Source organism: Pleurodeles waltl, chromosome 9 (assembly GCF_031143425.1).
Source record: "Pleurodeles waltl isolate 20211129_DDA chromosome 9, aPleWal1.hap1.20221129, whole genome shotgun sequence".
In the NCBI taxonomy this organism is placed as follows: Eukaryota; Metazoa; Chordata; class Amphibia; order Caudata; family Salamandridae; genus Pleurodeles; species Pleurodeles waltl.
The window spans coordinates 756,882,147-756,899,443 of record NC_090448.1 but is presented as its reverse complement, the minus strand read 5'-3'; positions in this window follow the sequence as shown (position 1 = coordinate 756,899,443).

The following is a 17,297-nucleotide window of genomic DNA, read 5'->3' as shown; positions in this document are numbered from 1 at the left end:
CTGGTGGAGCTGGTCCAGTTTTATCTCCATATCTACTGGACCTCCCAGGATATAACGGAAGAGGGTTCCTACATATTCTCCCAGGTCAGAGCCTTCAGGTGCTGTGGGGACCCTCCTCAAATACATATGTTATTCTGTCTCGAGCGGTTCTCTAAGGCTTTGGAATTGGATTGTAGGTTGATTTGCTGCTCCTGTAGCCAAAGAGTCTCTTGTTGGAGCCATTCGATCTCGTCACTGCTTTCGGAATCCTAGACTTCCCAGGCTGCAACTCTTTATGCAATGCTGTCCAAGTCACGCTGTACTTCCCGGAGGTCGGAAGAGAGGTCTTTTTTGACTGCCTGCAAGTCCTCTCGGAGGGAGGCAAAAAGTGCTTCCAGGAAAGATTGTGTAGCTGATCTCTATGAGTCACTGGGTTCCTGTGGGTGTTCAGCCCCCACTGAGGGAGGCTTGTCCCCCGCACGACCCCCACAAATCTTTGTCAGTATATCCCTAAGCGAGCGGTATTTCTTACCCCTGGACACTGACATGGTCAAAGCTGCCAAATATGGATCGTTGAGTTTTGCTCGAGGACCACCAGAGGGTAGCAGGAGGAGTGGTGCAACAGGCCCAACCTCTCGGCTATCTTCAAAGGCAGGGAGGCCCATGGGGAACTCACCCATAGTCTGTCGCTTGGGGGCCAGTCTGCACAACAGGGTGCCATCTCTTGCAGGGGACCGGCGCAGTAAGTCCGGCTGTAGATTGATATTTGGAGGTAGGAAGGGGCCCATGGGCAGTCTCACTCGTCATCCATCATACGGGAGCGGGTCTGGTCTTTGTCAAAGTAGGAGGCGTCTAGGTAGGCAGCGCTGCTCCCATCATGTGACAGAAGCGAGACGTCTGCTCAAGAGGGGCTCAGGTTACGGGAAAAAGAGCACTGTCTGCCATCTTGGCAGCTGTGAGTGAGGCTGGGGCCAAGGTACTTTCAAATATATACCGGTCCCACAGAGGGAGGGACGGACATGTTGCCTCTGTCTCCCATGCCCATTGCCATGAGCTCTTCTGTGCTGCAGGGGCAGTTCAGCACAGCAGAATGGGCGCGTATGCAATGCTTCACTGTGGAAAGGATGAGGAGATGGAGAAAGACATCGTACCCATCCCCATCTTCAGTAATGAATTTTTAAAGAAAAAACTGTAGAAAAGTGCTAGAAGCAAAAAGCGCCAACCGGAGTTATTTGTCCAGGCCGGACTGGGAAAAACTTAAAAGTTCAGACTGACCACGATGGTGCACAGGTCGGCTACAGGCACCCAGTTGGGCCTGCTCAACCATACTACCTAAAAATCCTAGTGGAAGAGTGTTGCAGTGGTTCTGAACCACACCATCGAGGAAGTGCGTCGATTTTCCCCACACAGTTGACGAGATGTGCTGCAGTTCCCCAGGCAGAGGGGGCGATGCAGCAGAGCCGAGATGTGAGGAAGTTTGAATGCAGGAGTCGGCTGCATTGATGTCAAGGAGATGCAGTGATTCCAATGAGTTCACTGGCTACGATGCAGAGCTCAGTGCTGTCGTTAAGGCTGTTGTTAACAGGAAAGCAGGAGCCTTGCTCTGAGGAAAACCCTGCGACACTGGTTCTGAAAGTGATGCATCAGTTTTATCCATGTAACAGTGCAAATGTGCTGGTTTTATCCACGTAACAGCAGAAATGCGTGACCGTGCTGGAGCAGCACCTGAGGATTTACCTTCAAGGGTTCAGGAATGGGGTGGCATTTCTTGGAGGGTCAGGTTCACAGCTGGCAGAGTCCATTTGGGTTGGTTGGAAGCCTTTTATTTGTCTGAGGCCTCAGTAAACAGGAGACCAGTCCGATGGCCCTTGAGGTTGCTCTGGGTATTGGATTCAAGTGATGGGAGTCCTGTCTTCCTCACCCAGATGAGGAAAATAGCAGGTCAGCAAGGCATAAAAGCAATTCCGCCAGAGCAGCAGTCCAGCACAGTGGCAGTTTTTCAGCAGGACAGTAGGCCTTCTTCCTGGCAAAATATCTACAAGTCCAGAAGTGTACTGTATTGGCAGCGTCTGAGGTCCAGTTCCTATACCCACTGGTGCCTTTGAAGTGGTGAAGACTTCAAAGAAGGGCTTTGAGGTGCACTGAGATCCTCCCTTCATGCCCTGGCTCCAGACTCACTACAAGGGTTAAGTAGTCCTTTGTGTGGAGAAAGGACACAGCCTATTCAGGTGTATATTTGAGGCGGCTGTGACCAGCTACTCTCTCCCATCCTGCCCAGGATGGCCCATTAAGATGTGTATGGCTCATCAGGTCACAACTATGCTCCCTTTGTGTGTGGCTGGGAATGCACTAAGCTTAGCTATCACCCACCCCAGATGTGTATTGGAGACAGGCTGCAGGCACACAGGACTAAGAGCAGGAAAATGCCAACTTTCCAAAAGTAGAATTTTCAAAATTGTAATGATGAATTTGACTTTAATATTAAAGAGGATTTATCAATACAATTCTAAAGGTACCAAACATGACAAAACTCTTCCTTCTCAATTAGAAATGACAGTTTATTCAATATAAAAAGGAATCCTCAGTGCTGTTTTATGACAGGGGTAGGCCTCACAGTAGTGAAAAACACATTTGAGAGTTTTTCACTACCAGGACATGTAAAACTTAAATGTGTATGTCCTGCCTTGTATTTACCCAGCACCTTGCCCTGAGCTACCCAGGCCTTCCTTAGGGATGACATATGTAATAAAAGGGGAGTTTAAGACTTGGCAAGATGTTTTAAATTCCAAGAAGTCAACATGGCAGTGTAACATTGCATTCAAGCTGCAATGTATTTTTAAAGTGCTATTTAAAAACTGTTTTAAAGCACTACTTGTGAGAAAGTCACCCTTTTAGCATGTTCACCCCAATGTTGCTGACTGATATTGGTGGTAATTGACCCTGACTGAGCCCTGGGCTCTGCTAAACAGGCCCAGGGCCAGTGCTCTGAATACAAGGCATATGGTTGAATGGTACAATGTTAAAATTCCAATTGGCGATGACAGACCCTATACAGCCCTAGTAGATATTAGGGCAAGGGATATTTAAACTACCTATAAGTCCCTAGTATATAATGGGGCAGGGAGTTTGAGGCCCAGTAGATTTCCTACACTAGAGTGTGCACTACTGCATTGCCTGATGTCATTTTTAAAGGCAGTCCTGCCTTGCAGAGTGTCTTTAAAAAGTAAAATGTGTGCAAATTCGAATTTAAGATTTAAGGTACTTCCCAAATGGTAAACTACCTTATTTTTACATATAAGTCACCCCAAGGTCTCCCCTAGATGCTCCAGGGGTGGGGTGCCAAGTAACTATAAGCAGGTACATTATAAAATATGTTTTATATGCCCTGGTGAGGAAAAAACTGTGCATTTCTTTTTTCAGCTATTGTAGATACTTAGGGCAAGATGTATCAAGCAATTTTGCATTCGCAAACGGTGCGAATTACAAAATTAGCCGTTTTCGAATGCAAAAAGGCCTTTCAAGATGTATGCAAGGCATTCGCTGTGCAATTTTAAGGAGTCACAAAAATAGCGATTCCTTAAAATTGCGACCCCATTTAGAGAATCGCAAATTAAGATTCTCTAAATAGGAAATTGCAAATAGGGAATTCCTATTTGTGATTTCCAAAGCACATGTATCAAGCATTTCCTAAATGCGAATTGGGCACTTAGGGAATGCAATTACCACCAAATCCAATTTGGTGGTAAGCATGTGCAATTTTTAAAAATGCATTATAAATGCATTTTTTAAAATGGCATGTAACATCAAAGGGGGCCTTATGCCCCCTGCGCCCTGGGGTTTGCATTACCTAATTTGAGAATTCCTAACTGGAACTCGCAAATTGGGAAATGCAAAACCATTCGCACTCATGAGTCCCATTCCCTAATTGCGATTCTGTAATAACGATTGGGAATTTTAAGAATTTGCTATTACCGACTCACAATTTTCATACATCCCATTTTGCATTTCTTAAATAGCGATTTCTTAAAATTTGCTATTTAAGAAATGAAAACCGGAAGCTTGATACATCTGGCCCTTAGCGCCATAGGATAACACAGTAATATATTCCAAAAGCATAAGTATGACTAGTAGGTAGCTAAAATTGTCATGAGAGGACTCAATTGAATGGTGATGGTAAATCCAACAACTTGCAATTGTTGAATTTGTCATAACTAATACAGAGAAGAAGTTATAAGTCTTTCTTTTCTGTAAGTCAAATTCCACTCTGCTATTAGTCTCAGCCCTAACAGGATTAGCCAGGCTGCATTGACGAGGTGATAAGTGGCCTGCCCCGAGCAGAGACCTATCTAATGGGGGAGGTTGGCAGATGCTGAGGCCGGGCCAACATGGGGGCTGTGTAAACCAAGCTGAGGCTTCAAAAGGAAGCCAGTCAGAAAGAAGTGCAGCCAGGCATGACCTCTCACCCTTTAACCCACAGATAGTTGGTTTAGGAAAGGAATTTACAGATGTCCAGAGGGGGAGTTAATGGAAATGAGCTACACCAATCGGTTGGTTTAGCCAGGACTTGCTCCTCTAGAGGAAAATCATCCATCTTGGAAAGCTAAAGTGTAGTACTTTGTGGGACAAGAAGATGCCAAACTTTAGAAGAAGTTATCATGCTTCTTGGTGGCATCCTGCAGCTCATTGGACAAGGATGTCTACTGAATGTCCCCCAAGATGATTGAATAAAAGCGGCTGATCTGCATTGGAATTCGATCTGCTGCCTGAAACCATATGAAGAAGGACTTCCTAGCTGGAACCCAGGTCTGCAACCCAGAAGCCTGCATATTAAAGTAATGCTACTGTTTCACACTGGAACAACCACCCAAAGGACTTTGCCTTGCTTTTAAAAGGACTCAGGAGTAGACTCCCTGAAAACAACATGTTAATAGAGCTTTCCTTCACTAGCTTCCACAAAAGTCCCCAGCCTGGAGTGCGTCCAGTGGACGTACAAGGGATTGGCCAGGTGCATTGTGGGAACTGAAGTCTCAAACTTCCAAGCACCATCTCAGGGCTCCAAGACCATTGGATGTGTGTTTGGACATTTAGAGACCCAAAGGAGAACTTCTGGAAGGACCTCCAGAAGTTTGGAGTAACTTTTGGAAAAAGCTCCATATGTAGACCGACTTACCGTCGTGAGTCGAGCCGACTACGTTCAACTGCAACCCCGACAGATTTCAGGTTTGTCCCAGAGAAAGTTCCAGAGCTTTAGACTTCCAAGATTTGACCAGGTCCAGTGGAAAAGCAATTAGATGATGTTGCATCGAAATCCGCTTGCTGAGGAGGACCGCACAACGTCGAGGGGGAAAAGCTCCAGAAACGTTTCTAAGTACGTAGATAAAACTTTGACTGAGGCCTCCCACTCAGTTTATTTGAGCAGGGTTCCATTGTGATCAGTCTCAAACTTTGACTTTGTTCCGGTCAAGGGAGACCAAATGTCCCCGGTTGGCGCTATTGATTTCTAAGCACTAGAAAGCGCATTTTTTTATTTAATCTTTAAAAATCCATATCCCTGGTTCTCTATATTGAATGTTGTCATTTTGGTGTCATTTTGAAGATAACAATATTTACTATTTTTTATAAATTGGTGGGTGATCTTAATTGTTTACTGTATTGGTGTATTTAGATGCTTTACAAACCTGTCTCCTACATTAAGCCTGACTGCTTGTTGCCAAGCTACTAGGGGTTGAGCCCGAGGCTACTTTGCAAGATCTTGACTGGATTTAACACTGTCTGGGGGCATTATTGCTAGTGGTAGGTGTATACATATCTCTACTAATAACCAGCCTACAACACTTCTTAAGTGACTGCCACAAGCAGTGCTGCAGGCCTAATAGCATTTAATCTACAGGCTGTGGGTACAGATAGTGCACTTTACAAGGGGTTTATAAGTAAATTAAATGTGCCAATAAGGTAGGTACCAATCAAACCATGTTTTAGGGACAGAACACAAGCACTTTAGAGCTGGTTAGCCATGGTAATGTGCACAGAGTCCTCAGGCCGACAAAGACAAATCTAGGCAAATTGGAGGCAAGCAGGCAAAATGTTTGGGGAAAGACCACCCTAAGGCTGACAGGTCCAACACGCTTGACATAGTTGATCGCATTGCCTCTTATTATACTTTCCTGTATATCTCTGAACATTAGGCAATGCTCAATCAAATTGATGTCTTTCTCGGCCTCTTACACCTCCCTCTCTATCTGATGAGGGCCGGGTCTTCTCTGAGCGAGAGGTCACTGAAGAAGAGATAACTGGTGCCATATCTGATTCATCAGCCTAAATATTACCAAAGGAGTATGGGTTCCCTGGTGAGTTCTATAAAACAGATAAGACCCTATTAGAACCTATGTTACACCAGATATATCCGGAAGCAAAGAGCTTTGGCTCACTGGGAGTTCAGCCAAATAAAGCTACCATCACTCTCTTACTCAAAGAAAGTAAGGATTCTCTGGAATGTGTTGGTTATCACCCAATCTTCACAATTAAAGCAGTTTGAAACATTATGGACAAAATACTGGTGACTCATGTATGCAAAGTGATAAACCATAAGTCACAGATTAGCTTTATGACAGTTTCTCTCGAAATCATTTGTGGACTCTGACACACCTGTGGCAGATGAAAGATGACCCTGAGGAAGTTTTAACTGTTTTGGTGGATGCTAAAACAGCGTTCGATCTAGTTCAACAGGTTTATCTTTTTTGAGACCTATCCATGATAGGGTTGTGTGAGGACTTCCAAGGTAAAGTCGATCTTCTTTATATAGCTACTACCAATCAGGCGGTGGTAGGGAACCTGAATCTTGCCATGACTGCTACACTGTTGTGTGAATGAACCATCAGCTTAAGTGTATCTCCTCACTCCTTCACAAAATGGCACTTATATGGCCTAATGCTGAGCTACAGATTGCAGGCAAAACATTTTTTGGGGCATCACAGTTTGGTCTATAGGTATAGTCAGCTAGCGCATTGTCCCTGTGCCAGATAGGGAACACCCCCACAGTTGAATTAATGATCTCCCCTGTATTCCAAAATGTGAGGACTTGGGGTGAATTCTGAGGCTTGATTTCTGGGTTCTACAGGGCTATCACGTCCAAATGCTGCATTCAGGACCTATCCTTAATTCAGCCAGGCAATCGCTTTTAGGAAGGGACTACACACCCAAAGATTAGGTGGTTTTGTTGCATGATCCAATAGGATGTTTAGGGAATCTAGATCAAAGTTTCTACAATATCCTGAACAACTGGTATATGATGTCATGGAAAATGTGACAGGATAAAACAAATTTGTGGTCAATGCTTGAAATGTAAAGCTGACAACTGTGACTTATATGATATTTTGTGGCCATGCCCGATTTTAGAATCCTATTGGAAGGAGATATAGTCCTGCTTGCAATACTTTAGCTCTCTCTCAATAACCCCTCTTTGCATCTGGCTATCTTACATGAAGCATCAGAAGCCTTTGAGTTGAATAGCCAGACACACAACTGGTCAGCTACCTCACGTGCGGCAGCCAATTTGTGTATACTCTGACACCACTGTCAAGAATCCACACCCACATGTGATGAGTGGCAGGGGTAGAACTACATAGGATTGCACACTGTGAATGGATGACATATAAAACCAATTAAAAGCTTGAAATGTTTGAAAGGATTTGGGAGGCGTTCCTAGAAGTGAAAAAGAGTAAAACCTAAGTTACATTTGTAGGTAGTAGGGATTGTTAGAACATACCTGACACCCACTATCCATCATATTTGTCTGCGGTTCCATTGCCTATAGGCAAGGACGCTTTGTGGAGGAGCTGTAATCAATTCTACAGTACTCAATAGATGACTCTTCCAAACCTTGGCTTGGGTCCTCAACTAGGCAAGGTGTATTATTGCTATATGAACTTCTTACCTGCCATGGTGATATTTTTCATTAAACGTACTAGAATTAATATGTGTTATTATATTATGTTATGGACTCTTAGCTCATAGCCAGAATGCTGCTTCCTCTTTCTTTTTTAATTCTTTTTTTTCAGTTTTCAGATAAAGAAAACACAAATAAACAATAATAATGTGCAGCAGGCATAGATCGGCGTGATAGATGATCATAGGTATTAGACAGTTATGGTACATAGGCAAAGTGCTGAATGCAGTAGCATGATTGTACAATTCAACATTCTATTCACATGTTGTATTTGGTTCATCGCTTTCATCCCCTTGTCCTTTAAGGGCTGTCCATGAGAACCACACCTTTTCCCATTTTCTGGGACATCCTCTGCTTTGATAAATCGTCTTTTCTGCATGTCTTGTTGCCAGAACTGTAGGTTCGGTCGCCACCCACTTTTGTGCTATATTTCTCTTAGCAATGCCTAGGGACAACCATACTTTGCTGTATCTAAGTGGCTGGTCATCACCCCAAACATTTAGTATGCAACATTTGACTGTGTCAGATATGAGATATCCTGTCACATTTTTTATTGTGTCCCTGATGGACGACCAGTGAGGTTGTATGTGCGGGCAACCCCAGACCACATGTAGGAAGGCCCCTTCCCACAGCCCCTCATACATTCTGCTGTTGGGCACATGTCTATGGCATGTAGGATCATACGGGAGTAGTAGGAACAGTGCAGTAGGCATAGTTGGACCAGTCTAAAACTGGATTTGATGGCCATTTCTCTAGGTGCCCCCAGAGGCTCCTCACATGCATCTTTCTCTTTTCTTCTACATGTCCTCTATTATGCAGTATTCATGAGCTATGCTATAAGATGCCTTCTGATCTGAGTTTATGATGCGCTGTTTAGCCACCTTTTGACATGTATCACATACTACGCACTTTAAGTGCACACAATGGAGTGATGATTTGCAATCAATCAAGGAATTTCTAAAGCGCACTACTCACCCGTGAGCGTCTCAAGGCGCTGAGGAAGGGGAGAGGGGAGGAGGTGCTGCTACTGCTCGACCCGCCAGGTCTTGAGAAGTCTTCTGAAGGTAAGGAGGTCTTTGGTCTGACACAGGTGGGTGGGAAGAGTGTTTCACATTATGGATATATTCACATTTGTATGCTTGGTCACTGGAGGTATCCTTCATCCTACCTACTCATTGTTGCTTCGCCCATCCCCTATTTCATTACTCTCTCTCTTTGAACGTTATAAAATTGAGCATACTGGTGATCTCGTGGACTTTCTTAGGCTCATTTGACTGGAGTCAACAGAATGAAAGATGGTGCCTTTGTCCCCAGCATTAACGTCTTATCTTTATCCTTTATACAGTGAAACTCAGGTGTGTGTGTGTGTGTGTGTGTGTGTGTGTGTGTGTGTGTGTGCGCGCTCATTTGAAACTCATAATATATAAATGTTAGAAAAAAAAATGTTGTTCCTTATGGGGCAAAGATAAGTGTACTGTGAGTAGGGAAAGGGGGAAACTTCTAGCTAAAGGAGAGAAGAGCATTTTCAGGGGAGTAGAGTATGTGGTGGGGTACTTATAATGGGTTATTAGGTTTCAGGGAAGTGTAACATTATGGACTAGTAAGGAGCAGGGGTTGGTAGAATGCAGAGGTGGTTAGAGGCTTTTAAGGTGCAGGGAAAGGTCGAGTTAAGGGGTAGTCTTGGGTTTTAGGGTTCATGGGAAGGTAGCATTAACGGAGTTTGATGTTTCCATAAGGGTTTAGTAATAGATAGAGTAAAAAGTTAGAAAAGGGTTGTTAAGGTCCAGGAAAGCGTAGTGTTAAAGGCTAGTAATAGGTTTTAGGGTTTCAGAAATAAATTAGAGTTTAGTTGTAGTGCGTTTTTTAGGATTCAAGAAAGGGTGGTGTAAAAGGCCAGAAAAATGTTTTTAGTGTTTAGTCAGGGGTAGTGATATGGGATAGTAAGGATTTTTTGGGTGTATGGATTCCTCGCATTAAGGGGTCGATATGGTCTTTTAGGGATCCTGAAAGGGTTGGATTAAGAGGCAGTAAGGATTTGTAGGGATCAAGGAAGGGGTAGTTGAGGGTTTTAAGGATTCAGGGATTGGAAGTGTTGAGTAGTATTAAGATGGTATTAGGGCACAGTTAGATAACATAAATAATGAGAGTAATAAAAACGATTTTTAAAATTCTAACCTATTTGCAACTGTCATAGGTAATAGTAAAAGGACACAACATTATTACTAGACAATTTCAATTTGAATTTAATGTAGTCAGGTTTTAAAAGTCGAATTTATTACAAACATCTACAATATCCAGTGGACACTGTTTCAGGTGTTTAAAATGCAAAATCTTTATTTTTTTCTGAACGCCTGCCCTCTTGGTAGATCTTAGCATTTCCAGCAATAAAAAAGTGTTCGTTCTCTATCGATAATGTTTACAGATATTAATACTTTTATGTTCTCTAGAAAGATATGTGTGTTGAGCTTAAGCCTAATTCAAGTGCTTAACAATTGTGATTTACAGCTTGTAAGGAGAGCGGAGCCCTCGGAGAAGATGTCATTCTTTCCAGGAAGTCTCTAATACACATCACTTCCATACAGAACTATTTTGCACCACCAATTATAAAGGGAGTGCTAGTCAAAACCAAGTAAAGCATCATTCCACTTGCGATGGTCCGACACAATACACCATGTCTCCCATACAGAGTAAGAGACATTCAAATTACAAAAGAGCAGCTAGGCTGTAAAACGTCAACCACGAATATACTGAAATAATGTATTTATGCTTGGCTGTCATTGGCAACCAATTGTGGGACTGACCAAATGGGAGATCCAGTTATTCACTGCTGTGATGTAGCAGAAGTGGGAAAAGGCTGTTTTCCACTGTTACTGTGTCACTTGTGCTCACTTCCCCCGTGTTCCATCGCCTCGTCCAGTTTTATACACACCCGAGCACCCAGTACAAGGGCAACTGACGCTTTCACCCATCTTCTTCAGTCACTCTTGGGTCCGCATAGACCTGCAGAAGGTGGGAGAATACCGGCGGTGTGCTGCCTGCACCAACTGCCACATTCCCTGCCAGCCACAGGTCTCTCCTGACCCATACTGACAAGGAGAAGTATGCCAAACTGACCATCAGCACTCATTGAGCCACTGTCCTTGCTGCACTAGCTCTCCGCTTGCTGTGTCAGAGCTCGACGCTTTGGGCACAAAAGGACACAGAAGGTGCAGAGGGTGGTGTGGGAGAGTGGCAGGATGCCAAGTATAGCTTTTTGTACTGGGGTCAGGAGGGACTTCAGAGAGTGGATAGGGGGGTGGGTGAAAATGTGAAACTCCTAATATATAAATGTTCGAAAAAAATTGTTGTGCCTTATGGGGCAAAGATAAGTGTACTGTGAGCAGGGAAAGGGGGAATCTTCTAGCTAAAGGAGAGAAGAACAGTTTCAGGGCAGTATAGGGTATGTGGGTGAAAATGATATATTTCGAATGGTGAAAGGTGATGAAGCAACACTTAGACATGATTTGGGAGAGTGGAAGAATTCCAGGGCAGGAATTTTTTTTAATGTGAAGAGGGGTGGCTAATGCCACTTGTGTGGGGGTTTATGTATGACGCCCCATTTGTCCTCTACTCATATACAGCTTTTATGAGCAGAAAATAGAGTTTGAGGGGAATACCTAACATACAATTGTAGATGAAGATGTAGAATAAGGATATATTTTTCATCTCGGCGTTCAGAGTGACATGAGAGATAACTCAAGCTTCTCTATCGTTGTCTACTTGATGCCATTTAGAACCCCTTGGAGAAAAACAACCTCTTTATTCACACATCCCAATCTATAATTCTGCATTTTCCCACTCATTTTGAAATGTCTGCAGCTGGGGTGTGACATCAGCACCAAATCACTTTAACAGATAAGGAGATGGTTTATGGTCTTCTTACCAGATATGTTGTCAGACCATCAATGATGGCCCTAATTAGTCACATCAATTGAGAATTTATGGGACCCAATACATCATACTCAAAACACGTATTAGAGCCAGCAGGGAGTGAAGTGATAGCTACTTCTATTTTGGTCCACGCCCTGACAGCAGGCACATCTGCGATCTGACGGTGGGCCATGGCCTAGGCTGTATCCAGTCCATGCAGTGAGAACAGGCCTATCCCAGCCTTCCGGCAGACCATGGCCTTTGTTATGATCCCTTCATGCACTGACAGCAGACATTTTTCCAGCCTTCAAGCAGACCATGGCTTTGCTATGACCTGTCCATGCACTGACAACAGACATATCCCCAGCCTCTCAGCAGACAATGGCCTCTGCTATGTCCACTTCATGCCCTGACAGCAGACCCATCCCTAGCCTCTCAGCAGACCATGATCATTTCTCTCTCCTTCTCCAACAAATCCATTAACCCATCATTAACCCATTCCAGACTGAATCGTTGTATACCAACATCACGTTTAAAGCCCTTACTTCGCTCATTCGGGGTAAACTTGCACCTCTCTGTCTACTTTGATGTACTGGACACTTGTGAAGCACAAGCATCTACTTCAAATGCAGGTTTCTTGGCGCCATGAAGAATGAGTAGAGAACAACCGAATCCTCACCGGGCTTGCTGAGGAAGGTTCTCTGGGACCAGTTGTCAAATAGCCACATTTTCAAGCATCTGCGAAATGCCAACACATGAGTTTCTTCTTCAGCAAGAGGCACACGTCTATTCAATAATTTAGAACCACACACCGAAAGCGCTGTTCCTGCTGAGGTGGTCCAAAGGAACAAGACTTCCTACTGATACCAACAGGAAGTATGGGTCCTGCAATTGCCCGCAGCTATAGATTTTGGTTTGGAAACAAGTGATTTTTTCATTGTTGACTGAAATTTAGTGACATTAAATAATAACCTCTTATCATTTCACAAACATTACTCATCTTTGGGTACTTCTGGTTTTTGGAACTGCAAGAGAAACAGAAAGTAGTTTCTTTTTAAGAAAAAAATCTAATTCCAATTCTAAGCATGCCCACAATGGCGAGACCCAATACACGTGCAGAATATGTGTGGACTCTGGAGGATATAGAATATGTCACTGCAAATGTTCATGTCATTTTAGTTTTCCATGTATAATGTGCATTAACTACATGGGTAGTTCAGCACGCATCATTCTAGAATAGTCACAATAAATTATGGTGAGAATAATTAAAAATGCTGAAGAGCGCGTTAACATTGAAAAAGTCAAATAAAAACTAGGCCTAGATTGGTTGTAAAATTATTCCTGCAGCTATAAAAGTAATTTGAAGTAGCATGAATATGTGCAATCTGGAAGAGCCAATACTATTTTGGAACCTCTGTTGACTGTCCATGAGAGTGCTTGATAAGTACACTTAATTAACAATTTTTTTTTTAAATTTCAGACTAGTGGTCTGGTGTACAAACCATGTTGCCAATACAAACCCTGTGATTTACAAAATCACAGCGTTTGCAACTGCTAAATATATATTTTTTACTATACAATATCTCTTTATTCGATTTCAAAAAGCCTTTTCTAATTGTCAAAGGGACTTTGTGATTCATTCTGAATTGCATTGAGGACTGGGGTGCCATCTCCTATTTGTGATTCACAATAAGATTTATGAACTGCAGTGGCAAAGCACCGAACATTTACAGACACTTCAAAAGAGGTGGAATTTGATATGAATGAGGAGGCTGTGCCCACTGGACATACTCACCTTTGAGAATCGTTCCAGAAAGCTTTGGAAAGAGGAGGCAGCAGTCAAGGGGACCCAGATGTCTTCCCATATGCAAACCATTTTTATTTTAAGCAGCACTGGGTGCTTCAATTAAGGTTTGGGAATGACGAGGTAGGAAAGTGAATTCTATACCGTGTGGGTATTACGGCTGTCACATCAAGCTAAGAGTATTGTACTCATCATTATTAAAGGTTGTTGAAAGCCTGGGCGGATTGCAGAAGCCCCCTCACGTTTTGACCCCATTTTTAGCTGATATTGGTATTTTCTGACTGTCACTGTGTCCTGGGCACTGCAAACCAGGGCCAGTGCTCTATTTAAAATGGTACATGCAAATGAGGCCTAATCATAGTTAGCTCTCACAACCTGCCTATAAGTCCCTAGTACATGGTATGGCATGTAGGTTTATAGACCCCAATATAGTTAGTGTACCCATAGGTGCACTGCTGTGGTGTCCAGTGTCATTGTAAATGCAGGCCTGTCTTGCTGGCTGCTTTTAAGAAGAACTTACCCCCAAAATCGACTTTGGAATTAAAAGTACTTCCAAAGGCTCAAACTATCTTAATTGTGCATATAATTCACCCCTACGGTCTGCCCTAGGTCCGCCAAGGATTGGGTGCAGTGTAACTATAAGCAGCGACTTTATAAAAGATGTTTTTATAAGACCTGGTGAGCAAAATACGGTTGTATGATGGAACAACGCATGCGCAAACCACCATGCATGCCTTTGCAACAACTTTTTGTTGTAAAATCATGTCTTGTGGGAACAGCATGCATGATTCTAGCATGCCACCCTACCACCACCCTAAAAACATAACTACCCGACCCGTCCTAAAAAACATAACTACCCCGACCCCCACCCAAAAACATAACTACCCCAAACCCCCACAGCCGCCCCTTAAATAAAAATTAGTCTAGCTCCCCCTACTCCTAAAAACTACCCCCAAACCTGCCCCAGCCCCACTTACTTGACCACATCCTCTTCCGATGCACTCTCCCTTTTTCTCTGCCTTAACCACACTTGTGCATTGTTCAGCACATGTGTGGTTAAGGCAGAGAAAAAGGCAGTTATTGTACTGGCAAGCATGGTGACACTTGGTTGTAAACTACAGCGTTGTTTAAGACTCCTTGCTCTGGATGTTTCCCGGGAAATACAGCTACATTAATTTTCCCCATTGTAGTCAATGGGCTCCATAGGCTAACATTTGGAGACTTTGTTTTAAAATAATAGTCTTATTTCTGACAGAGATTAGCTAAATATTTAAAATTTGGCATCAAATTAAATGTTAGAACTCTTTCTAAAAGTTACCAAATTCAGTACTGTGGTGCCCTTTCCTGATTGGTCAGCCTTTGGCAGGCTGAGCCATGATACCTTAACGAGGTGTGACGTGGCCTGGGCTGAGACAAAGGAAGCATCTGGTGAGAGGAGAACTGCTGCCGCAGATGGCAGAGCAGGATGGGGGAAGGGTGGCCAAACTGGTCTTCAAAGGAGGGAAAGCCACTTGGGACAGAAACTAGACCTCCCCAATGTTCTCCTTCCCCAGATGTGAGCATCAATGATTAGATTAGGAGAGGGGCTGGTATGGGTGTTAGGGAGACTAATCCACACCAATGGGTGGACTCAGCCAGATATAATATCTAAGGAATAATTTTCTCAATGTTTCATTTTTAGGGAATTTTGCTTTCTGGAATTGATATTTGCCAAACTTCATAGGAAGTGGTCACCCCAGTGGGTGGGGGCCTGCACCCCAATGAACAGGAGCACCCCCCTGCTTCACACCCCGGAAGCAAGGGTAAATATGGCAGAACTGCCTCACAAATCAGTTCCCTGCTGGAAGAAGATACCAGAGAAGAAGGACTGCCCTGCTGGACTCCTGGCCTGCACCTGATGAATTGCACTCACAAAAACTGCTCCAGCTGCACATTTTGAGCTTCACCAGGAAAATTACTTTGCCTTGCTTCTGCAACTCCAGGAGTGGACTCCCTGTAAGCTGCAGGTACAAAAGAAAGGGGAGCTGACCACACTCCCCTGGAACAAGTCCTTCAAGAAGAGCCCAGCTGACCCGCGTCAGTGGCCATTTCAGGATTCTTGCCAGGTGCATTCTGGGAATTGTAGTCTCAACTCCCCGAGAGTAACTCAGAGCTTCTGGAACTTTGGATCAAATCTGTGGACACTTGAAGGACCCAGAAAGAGAGTTTGGAGCAACTGTTTTAAAAAGCTCCATAAGGTGAAGAGGTGCATTGTGAGAGTTGTAGTCCCTGCGCCTAAGAGGCAAACCAGAACCTCTGAACTACTGGCTTGTGCTGTGAACCACTTTCCTGACTCATGAAACACTTCAAAAAATAAGTATAACAGTGGTATATCGTGGGTGGCCTGAACTCTGAACTTTGTCCCTGTCCAGTGTGACCTTTTTTTAACACTTTCAGCGCTTTTTGCTTCTAAGCACTAGTTTTACTTTTAATCTTTAAATCATGTCTATGGTTGCCTACATTGGATTTTTGTTGTTTGGGTGTCATTTTTAAGACAAAAATATATATTATTTTTGTAAATTGGTGTTGGATTATTATGTGTTGTGTTTTACTTATTTACTGTTTTGTTGATATTAACCCCTTCGCTGCCAGGCCTTTTCCCCCTAGGTGTGAAGCCTTTTTTTGGCTGTTTGGGGCAGTTCTCGCTTAGGCCCTCATAACTTTTGGTCCACATAAGTTACCCACGCCAAATTTGCCCCCTTTTTTTCAAACATCCTATTGATTTTAGAGGGTACCCAGACTTTGTGGGTTTCCCTGAAGGAGGCCAAGGAATTAGCCAAAATACAGCAAAAATGTAGTTTTTTTTCTCCAAAAAATGGGAAAAAGGGCTGCAGAAGAAGGCTTGTGTTTTTTCCCCTGAAAATGGCATCAACAAAGGGTTTGAGGTGCTAAAATCATCATCTTCCCAGCTTTCAGGAACAGGCATATTTGAATCAGAAAACCCAATTTTCAACAAAATTTTGCCATTTTACTGGGACATACCTGATTTTACTATGTTTTTTGTTTCAGCCTCCTTCCAGTTAGTGACAGAAATGGGTTTGAAACCAATGCTGGATCTCAGAGCGCTAAGCATTTCTGAACAGTAGACAGAATTCTGAATTTAGCAAGGGGTAATTTGTGTATATCCTACAAGGGTTTCCTACAGAAAATACCAGCTCAAATTAAAAATATTGAAATTGAGGTGAAAAAAACAGCCAGTTTTTCCCACGTTTTACTCTGTAACTTTTTCTTGCGATGTTAGATTTTTTAAAGCAATATACCGTTATGTTTGCTGGCTTTTTCTGGTTGCAATGATACATAGGGCTTGCAGGTTCATCAAGAACCCTAGGTACCCAGAGCCAATAAATGAGCTGCACCTTGCAATGGGTTTTCATTCTATACAGGGTATACAGCAATTAATTTGCTGAAATATAAAGAATGAAAAATAGGTATCAAGAAAACCTTTGTATTTCCAAAATGGACACAAGATAAGGTGTTGAGAAGCAGTGGTTATTTGCACATCTCTGAATTCCATGGTGCCCATACAGCATGTGAATTACGGGGCATTTCTCAAATAGATGTCTTTTTTACACAATGTCTTACATTTGGAAGGAAAAAATGTAGAGAAAGACAAGGGACAAT